This window comes from Heterocephalus glaber, unplaced genomic scaffold (genome assembly GCF_053883595.1).
Source record: "Heterocephalus glaber isolate CG9 unplaced genomic scaffold, H.glaber_assembly_v1.0 deba00001561, whole genome shotgun sequence".
In the NCBI taxonomy this organism is placed as follows: Eukaryota; Metazoa; Chordata; class Mammalia; order Rodentia; family Bathyergidae; genus Heterocephalus; species Heterocephalus glaber.
The window spans coordinates 4371975-4381384 of record NW_028258349.1 but is presented as its reverse complement, the minus strand read 5'-3'; the positions used below and the strand labels follow the sequence as shown (position 1 = coordinate 4381384).

The following is a 9410-nucleotide window of genomic DNA, read 5'->3' as shown; positions in this document are numbered from 1 at the left end:
GTGTATTTCTCAGTAGTTGAACTGCTTCCCTTAGCAAGAGTTAGATACATACTCTCTTGATTTGTGATGGTTCTTGGAGAAGAACAGAAAGTAAACCTCATTGGTTTGTTTAAATTCTATCACTTGCCCTGTGACATAAAACATCTGAGTTTATCTTCTTGCACTGTCAAAGCATTTAAATATCACTGTGAGTAGGATGTTTTTCTGTCTAGTCATTCAAAGGACTTATCTGTTTTAAGATTAGGAAATTTGAGCCAAGACTAGGAAATTTGGGCCACTTACAGGAATTCCTTTGACTATCATTTTGGGGTCTAAGAAACTTCTACTTATGTCTGGGTTCTATGGTTCTTTTATGTTAGTCTCTGAAGCCAATCTGATAAACTCATTTAAGCTGTATCTCTCACTGATAATAGTTTTTTCTGTGATTCAGAAGAGATATGTGCTTTAGCAGGTGTTTTCATGAAAGGAATGTGTGGTGCGGGGACAGAGCCCCCATAGAGGTGGGAACCTGGGGAAGAGACTGTGACATAAAGCAATAATAAAAGGAAAATAATAATAATAGCATAAGCAAAACTACAATTTATACACTATGTGATTTGAGCCAGAAATGTGTATTTTGAATAGAACTTCCTTGAAAGTTTTTCTGAGAGGACCAAATAAATGCTAGACTTATTTTAATTATTTTCTTCTGTTTTCTAGATGCAACCTTGTCACATATTATATTTTCCCAAGGCATTTTGTGTTGGGGAGAAAGAATCTTATATTTGGGTGGTAGATAAATATAATCCTAATTTTTATAGAAGTTACAATTAATGTTAGAAATAACCTCTTAATTAGTTAACTGATCAACTCTTTAAACAAATCTTCATTACGGATTTTTAAAGATCCCAATCATGGAGAAGGACTTATTCAAAAGAAGAGCGAGCTCCTTTTCTAGACTAGAAGCTAGTCTGGCCCAGTTCTAGGTGTGCGAGAGACGGGAGGTGGGGGTTTTGCCCAGGAGTGCCTATGTCCACAGAGAGAGCAGATCCAAGGGCATGGAGAAATGCTCTAAGTTCAGCAACAGGGCTCAGGCCCACAGTGACAGTTCAGTCAGAACATAATCCATTGGCTGCTGTTCAGTGCCCACAAGTTCAGGATGTTGGCACAGAAACAGGAGGTGTCCATCTGGGCTGGTAAAAGCACCTGCTTTCCACAAACATGTGATGAAGCAGGTGCCCGGAGCAGCTTCCAGACAGCAGGCGCTGTGGCCACTTTTGCCTCTGAGCACATTTCTATCATCACTCCATAAAGGGGAGAGAGAGTCACTCCTCAGAAGATCATGCCCCAGGACTCATTGGCTTTCCCCTTGGTTCTTCAGCTCCGCCTTCCCCTACAGCTGCTTCAGAGGACAAAGTCACTTTACTGCAATACGCAAAGCTCTCAGGTTGCAAACTATATTTGGGTGAATAGTTATAAGTACAGTTTTATTTCTTCAGTTTGCCATTTGCTGACACATAAAGAAAGTCTTTATCATTGTCTCCATCCTGCCTCCCAGCTTTAACTTTTATTCTCTCCATCCATCCCCAGTTGCGGTGATGCCTACTTATTTATTTTTTTGCTTCCTGGAATCACTGAGGGAACAATGTCCTTTCTGTTTGCCTTCAGGTCCACACCTCATTTTGAAGCCAAAGCTATCACCGTAATTGCTGGGTTCCAGCCTGGTGAGTTCTTGATTTCTGCCCTCAAGATTCCCCTGAACTAGTTGAGAAGGGAAATATGTTTGCAAAAGCTCCCATGGTTTCAGTAAGCACAATATGAGTCAACCCCTGGTTAGATGAGAAAGCTACTAGACTTGCAAAAGGGAGGTGGCCAATACTCTCCACATTTCATTGATCACATCCCGCCTGACATTTGGGCTGAACGCAGCGAACATTGTCAAACAGTGTGGAGAAGTTAAGGAGAGAAATGGTGAAGATCTGGAACCTACAACTAATTCGTTTTACATGTTTATTGATAACTTTATAATCATGGGCACAATAGCAATAGGATTTTTTGAGTGCTTAATGTGTGCAGTCATGACAATAATCACTCCCAATAGCCTATACAACTTAATCCTCACAATGACAGTTATCTTCATTTAAAGATAAGGAAATTAAATGTGATGGAAATTATGTGGCTTGCTAATACCATGGAGCCTATATATACTGTTGATCCAGGATTTGAACCTAAGCAGTCTGACTTTAAAACCTATGTGCTTAACACTAAGTGTAAAGTCGTGTGCTTTGTACTGCATGTTCAAAAAATTAACAAACCGACAAATACTGTCTCTGCTTTTATGGCATTTATATTAGTCTAGTAGTAGAAATAAGCAAATAAATACTTGTCATATGTTAATAAGAGCATTATAAACTTCTGGCTTGTTCTGGTGATAGAACGACACCATCTTTTTGCTTCCTGCCTCTTTCTCCTCTTGGCCATCCTGTAAGTGGTTATCAAATTAATCTCCCTAGGGATTTGGATCTTCATACAGACTACAATAACCTAACCTCCTTCAACATACACATGAACTAAAGGGACTAAGGAAGTTTACTGTAACAGAGAAGACTCTAGGAAACCCACTCGTTCTTTTTACACTGCAAACAAGCAAGTAATCCATCGCTCAGGTTATTCCCAACACATGGCCATAGGCCTGTTGCCTATCACATGCCAGGAACACTAAGAAGAATTCTAAGACGAATTCTGAAAAGGCAAGCCTGAGAACAGCTAATGATTAAATTAATTTCTTATAAGACGCTAAGGAAAGATCAATGATCTGAGAGAAATAAATGAGAAGACATGGTAGACAACCTTAAAGAGAAAGGTCACTGACAATAGCTTAATCTAGGGCATTTAAAACAAACAACAAACCTATCAGCAAACTGGTGATTTTGTTAGTGGGAGATAGAAAGTTTATATTTTGGAGTCAGTCAGTCCAGGCTCCAAATCTTACCTTATTTGGCTTCGAGCTATTGATATTGAGCAAGAGACACTTGAACTTTATGAGCAAATATTTCTTCTTTTGACACACTGAGGGTAATAATACATATATCAACAAAATAAATGACAGAGGATATGATAAATTCTTCTACATGGAGAGAGAAAACAGTAAGCCATTGTTATCTGCATTCACTCTTTAGTTCAGTGTCTCAGATCCTTGAATGGGGAAGTCATGTTGAAAATGCTGAACTAAAGTACATAAAAGAACCAGACCAGAAGGCTGGTGGGAGGAAAGTTATGTATTATTTGGAACATTTTGGTTATAAATGACAAAAATGTAACCTAAACTACATAAGAAAAAAGACAAGAATTTTAAAAATGTATTTGTTCATATAGCTCAATAATCCACAGTGGTTAATGTTGGATCCGGGGCCTCAAATGACATTGTCAGGTGTCTTTCTCTTAATCTCTAGCTTGTGGTGAAAATATTACAGCAGCTTTGGGCTTTCATGGTCTCTAGCACTGATAATTTTGAGTAGAGAAATCTCAGAGACTGTATTGATCCCTGGAAAACCCTATCTTTGCTGAAGCCACATATCCATTTTGGAACTAATCATGTCTAGTCCAAAGCCACTCTGATGGACCATCATGTGCTACATGCCCAGTACAGTGGTGCAGCAGACAATCCAGCTTAGGTACTCAGAATATTCCATCTCTGTGGATACAGCACACAGTTAGCAAGGGACAATTACTAGAAAAGCTTAGGGGTTTTTTTGGTTTTTTTGGGGTACTGGGGATCGAACTCGGGTCTTTGCACTTGTGCAGCAGGCGGCGACACCACTGAGCTAAATCCCCAGCCCCTAGTTTTTTCTTAACCAAAGAAGGAAAAGTGGATGAAGAGCAAAAATATAGCCACCAATATCTACAACTAGAAAGAGTTTAAAATTCAAGATATATGGCTCTTGACTAATGTGAGAATTATCAGTTAGGGTAAAGCCAGAAAGGGCATATGGCTGCTCATCACCAAGACATATGCTGATCAGCCAAACTTATGACATTTTATTGCCATGAAAATATTTTAAACAATTGCTACAATTGTTTGTGTTGTAATACTTTTTAATTTGAGCAAAGGGATTTTGAAGGAAGTAGGCCTCACTTTTTAGAGGGACTCACTTATCATAAACATATTAAAAATGAATTTATTAAAAACACAAATGTGTTTCAGCTCTTGGGATCCAGTGCCCAGGGCTGGTCTAAAGACACAAAACCCTAACATCTGTTCCAACAACACCTTTCTCTCCCCTAGAGAAGTGCTTCATCATGTCTCTTCTTTTGTCCTCAAAATAAAATGTAATTGTGTCCCAATATGACCAACTTGGTAGGTTTTGACACCATGGATATTCCCTAGCATGAGGAGAGGTTTGAATGGCAGAAGCTCTTCACAGAAAAAAACAAACTAATTAACTTGTCAAATTTGTCCTTTCAGATAACATGAATGCAGTGAGTTTTTATATAAAAGATTATCATTTCCCAGTAGTGCCAATTGTCCATTTCCATGCTGCTGTTTGCATTGCAATTAGTGCTTTTACAGAGACTCGCGGACTAGCACAAGCTGCAGGTGGCAGATGAGGAATGTTTGGCAGGGCTGAACAGTACATATTATTACTCCTAAGTTTAGATAATTCATAGCAAATATAACATACATACTTTTCAAAAGACATGGCACTGCTTCTGTACATTGGCAAGTACGTAGACATTGAACTCTATAATTATGATTTAATTTTGTAATGATATTTGACAAGAAGGAAGTAAAGTTTTAAAATATCAATTAAAACTTCAGCTTAAGAAAATTGTGAATTAAATAATATTTATTAACAGTAACTCATATTTGCCTTTTAATTTGAACACAGTTAAGTATTTTAGAACTATCTTCAGCACAAAAATTATCTTACTTATGAAATACTACATATTTACTTTTGCATTTTAATGAAAATATATTCAAACTTTGTGTACTTTGAAGAAAGATGTTTTCAAAACTCTTTAGGCCAATGAGAATGAATACAAGTTAAGAATGTGATTAAAATATTTAAGAAGTTTAAACTCTAAAAATCATAGTGTTAAAAAAGAAAAAGAGGATCAACTATTCTGAGCTGTAAACAATGAAAACAAACACACTTCTGACCTATAAGACCTATATATAGAATTTGTGATTAAGACATCTTAATTTTTTTGTTCCATAAAGATTTAATTATGAAAGCAATGCTTGTGAACAAGAATATTATAATTAAACTGAAACTTGACCAGATGAGAGGAAATGTGTGGAACTTCCTACTTTTATTAAATAAGACTTTAGCTACTAATGAAAATTATGAGAATAAAAAGAAAACTATAGTTAAATTTATAATTTGGAAGCAGCAAATGCGATTTTTCTGACACTGAAAGATAAAGTCATATTCACAAAAATGGCCATCTTTTAAAACTTGTTGGCTATTATTAGATGAAAATACTAGGAAATGGCCATCACAAAGCAGAATTCAACTCAAATGAATATATCATCAAAATTTTAGCCAAAAATGCAGATTATTTTGGTTCTATATACATTCTACAGTTAGAATTTTTCAGTAGAAGACAGACCACTAACCATAAGACATGATATTAAACAATTCAAGGATTATCCATAGTATTTTCTGGTTCTACTGAAGACGGAATGTGCTTTGACAAAAGGCAAGTCAAATTAGATTTTATAATTACTATAAGACATTTGATGGAAATGCCAACCAAATGCTGCTTAAAAAATAGTTAAATTTAGATTAAACAAAGAATGAAGAGACCCTGAATCATTTTTGTTAGTAGAAAATAGAATTAAGTGTAACATGTTATCCATTTGATAAGAAATACTGCTTACTATATTAATGTTAGCAAAAGTTTGTGAACACAACCACCAACATCAAACTAAGTTCTTTTTGCTATAAGTTGTATACAGTACATAAACTCCAATTCTTCTGATAGCTGTTACTCTGAGTGGATTTATTATTTTGAAAAACAAACAAGCAAAACCAAAAGTCTTTTATCAAATGTTATGATGCAAAAAAAAGAAAAGAAGGAAACTTCAGTTTTTGAGTATGCAGAAAGACCATGAAGAAATCTTTAAGTGCGTGACTAGATTTTTGTGGTTTTGTTCATGTGTTTTTTTTCAGTTGTTTGAAATGGGCTTTCTGAAGTTTAAATTGTTCAACTTCATCCCTAGTGTTCTGTGCTTGCTGGGAGTGATGCTGTAAGTCATTGTTGCCTTTAATGTCTGTTCTTAGCTCTTTCCTCAAACATAACGTGAAGTATCTTATTCTTTTCTACAAATTCCAATTTACTTTAACTCTTTTGATGCTGTAGCTGTTTTAGTAAAAGTTAATGCAAATTATTGATGTAGAATGTTTTTACCAAATGAGCTAGTTTGTTATGCTTTGTAAAACAGCAGTATAGGGCTTTTTAAAGGTACTTGATAAAAGTTGCTGAAATTTTAGCTTAAAAAAAATAAACCTCAATATTTTAGATAAGAAAATGTTTTTTCTAAGCTGGGATAAATGACATGTGAAAGGTACAACAAAAGTTGTATTTGTATAACATAAACGTAATTCAAGAAAAGAAAAAAAGTATTTCCATATCTCTGAAGGAAAGAATTCATACACAAATATTTTTTATACTAATTTCTATACAAGCTATGTGTAAGTCCATTACAGACCATAATACTATCATAGAAAGAGATAACTAGACATTATCAGTTTTAGTTTTCTTTACAGTATTCCAGCATTGAAATTGTAAAAGAACTTCAGTAATACTGTGTAGATCTAGATACTGCTTCTAGATACAGTAAAGAATTATATGATAGTAATTTATATGATAAATTTAGACATTTTGTAACATATAGTGTGAAAAAGATTATTATATTGATCTCATTACAATGTTTAAATATTAAAATAAAATTTATGCTAATTTCCAACTTTAAATATTTTTAAGGATTTTCTTGTCACCCCAATTGCTACTACCTCAGAAAAACAAATTTTATTTAAAATGGCATTAACAAAAAATATCCAAGAATCACAACAACTCAAGGAAAAATATATAATTCGGTGTTGCTCACTGTAAGATAAAAATTATTTGAAAATATTAATTGAAAAAGATAGTTATTTTTCTGGAGTAAAAGTAAGAAAAATAAATTTATTGGAATAAATATGTATTTTAAGAAATAAGTATATGTATATTCTAATCCAAACATAGCTAGTCCATAAAAAGAACATCCAAACACATGCAACAATAATTTCAGACATCTTTCACATTTTGCCAACTCTCAGTGATATTAAAACCCTACCTCCATGTGTATTTTTCGTTTTGATGGTAGAAAGATATATTTGCCTAAGTAAAGTTTTAGAATATAGGTAATTTACCATCTTTTTGCTTAATTTGAAGCTTTTATATATTTATAGAAATATGGTCCTTTTTTATATTTCCCTACACTTCATATATGTCAGAGGCAGTCATGGCTAGAACAACCAAGTGTTTACCTGATATAACATTTCATTCAAAATATTCTCAACTCCCATTCAGAAAGTGTGGAAAGACACATGCAGGCCTCATGATCTCTTTGGTCCTCAGGGGTTTATATTCCCACACTTAGCTCTGGCTCCTGCTGGATTAGTTCAGTTATACATTGTTTCAAATGGAAAGCACACCTGCCCATTCATGTGTTCACATTCACGGAATACACACTTTTCTGCTTCAAATTTCCCACATATGGTGTATATCAGTCTTTACTAAAAGCTTAAAAAGAAGGTGAGGAGGGACATGGGTTTCAAAGCCATTCCCAAAATTCTCACTTCCCAGTGAATGTTGGTCTCCCTCTCCGAAATTATTGTACCTCCACTCCCATGAAGTATTTCAGATTAATGGACTGCACATACTTTTAACTCTTTCGGGCTCCTTTTTGCTTTTCCCGTCTTTATGTCCCTCTCCCTGCTCCCCTCCATGAATTCTGGATTCTTTTTATTCTATAGCACAGAACACAGCTCTCTCTAGTCTTTACTCCAAAACTCAATTCCAGGCCAGCTTTGGCTGTACCAGAAACCATTAAGGTGTTTGGCAAAGGGGCAGGCTACTACATTAGTGGCCAAAAAGACTGGTAGATTCCAGGAGATTATTTTTAACAAGGTTCATCCTCCAGAATGAAGCTGGTGTTTTAAATGGCAGTGCTCTTTTTGTTTTTTTCCCAGTTTTACCAAAATAGTTTTATAACAGCACAAGAGTATAGGCCTGTGACCCAGCAGGACCTAAGCATCACAGCATGGTTGCTGCTGGTAGGTGTAGTATCCATTCAGAATCACACAATAACTAGACCCATAACATAGCTTTATTTAGAAGGAAACCTCACTGCACAGAAGAGTGAACAAAAGTAAAATGAAGGTTCTGTTGTGGATCTGAACTGCAGCTTTCATGAGCCAGCACATAGGGAATAATCAGCAGGAGGAAGGTTGCTTGCTCATGTGGTAAGATGTCATTGTCCAGGAAAGCAGTGTGAGTCTCGGGTCCTCCCAGGGAGCTGTTAGAGATCAGGATTTGAGCGAGGGGCAAGCTAATTACCTCACTTTACCAAAGGCTCTCCATGAAGAAGTAATTGCCTGCTGACAGATAAGATCTCATCCTGGGAACATCAAGTCTTCCCCACTCCTCCATTTCATTTGGAGGAGAGGTGGAAACCACTCGTGTGTCCTGCTGCTCCTTCTACCTCAGCAAGACTCTTACTTGTCCTTGTATTAAAGTCCTTCCCTATTCTTGTGCACAGATGCACCAAGCATTCATTCTGGAATTTTCTGCTTCTTTCACTCCCTCAGGAGCAGGAGTCAGGGACTATTCAGAAGTCCAGACAAAGGCTCAGAATGGCACAATTAGAACTTTCTTCTCAGGAATTCCTTACCTAATGCCGCCATGTTTTTAGCACCAAGAGCCTACCATCCTGATCACCACTGATTGCACCAGGTAAGAAGGTGTGGATACACTCGCATCATCAAGGATTAGCCAGCTCCCTGTCACTTCATACACCAGTAGTCCTGAGTTCTAGCAATTCCACTTCCTATCTATTTCCACCTCCTTTTTGTTCTCTTCTTTCTTATCACCTACGGTCTCTTATTTGGATTATTGGAAGAGCTCAACAACTAGTTATTTTGTGTCAAGGGTTAATCCCCTTCTTCCAACAGTCAACAGAGTGATATTTTCAAAATGCCAGTTGAATTTCTGTGGCTGAGAGCCTCCCGTGTTTTCCCTCCAGAGGCTAGTAAGATAAAGTTCATACTTGCTGACATGATTAAAATGTCTTAATAAGCTGGGCCCTGTTTATCTTAAAGTAGTTATCTTTCTATAATTTCACTGGTCCTTCCTGCTGCTCACCATCCTATGATCTACATTCT

General features: G+C 36.1%; 1 protein-coding gene across 2 annotated transcripts in view; it reads left to right on the top strand.

The window, feature by feature from the left end:
* The first annotated feature begins 821 nt into the window (after positions 1–821).
* The window catches only part of LOC101701902 (mucosal pentraxin), a 56991-nt gene continuing 48402 nt past the window's right edge, over positions 822–9410 (top strand). The window contains exons 1-3 of one of the 2 annotated variants that reach the window (XM_087190988.1): positions 822–1703; positions 6156–6232; positions 8838–8982. The gene's annotated coding sequence lies outside the window, so the exon portion shown is untranslated. Of the gene's footprint in view, positions 1704–6155; positions 6233–8837; positions 8983–9410 lie in introns of those variants that run through there. The other variant, XM_087190987.1, reaches the window with a different exon arrangement.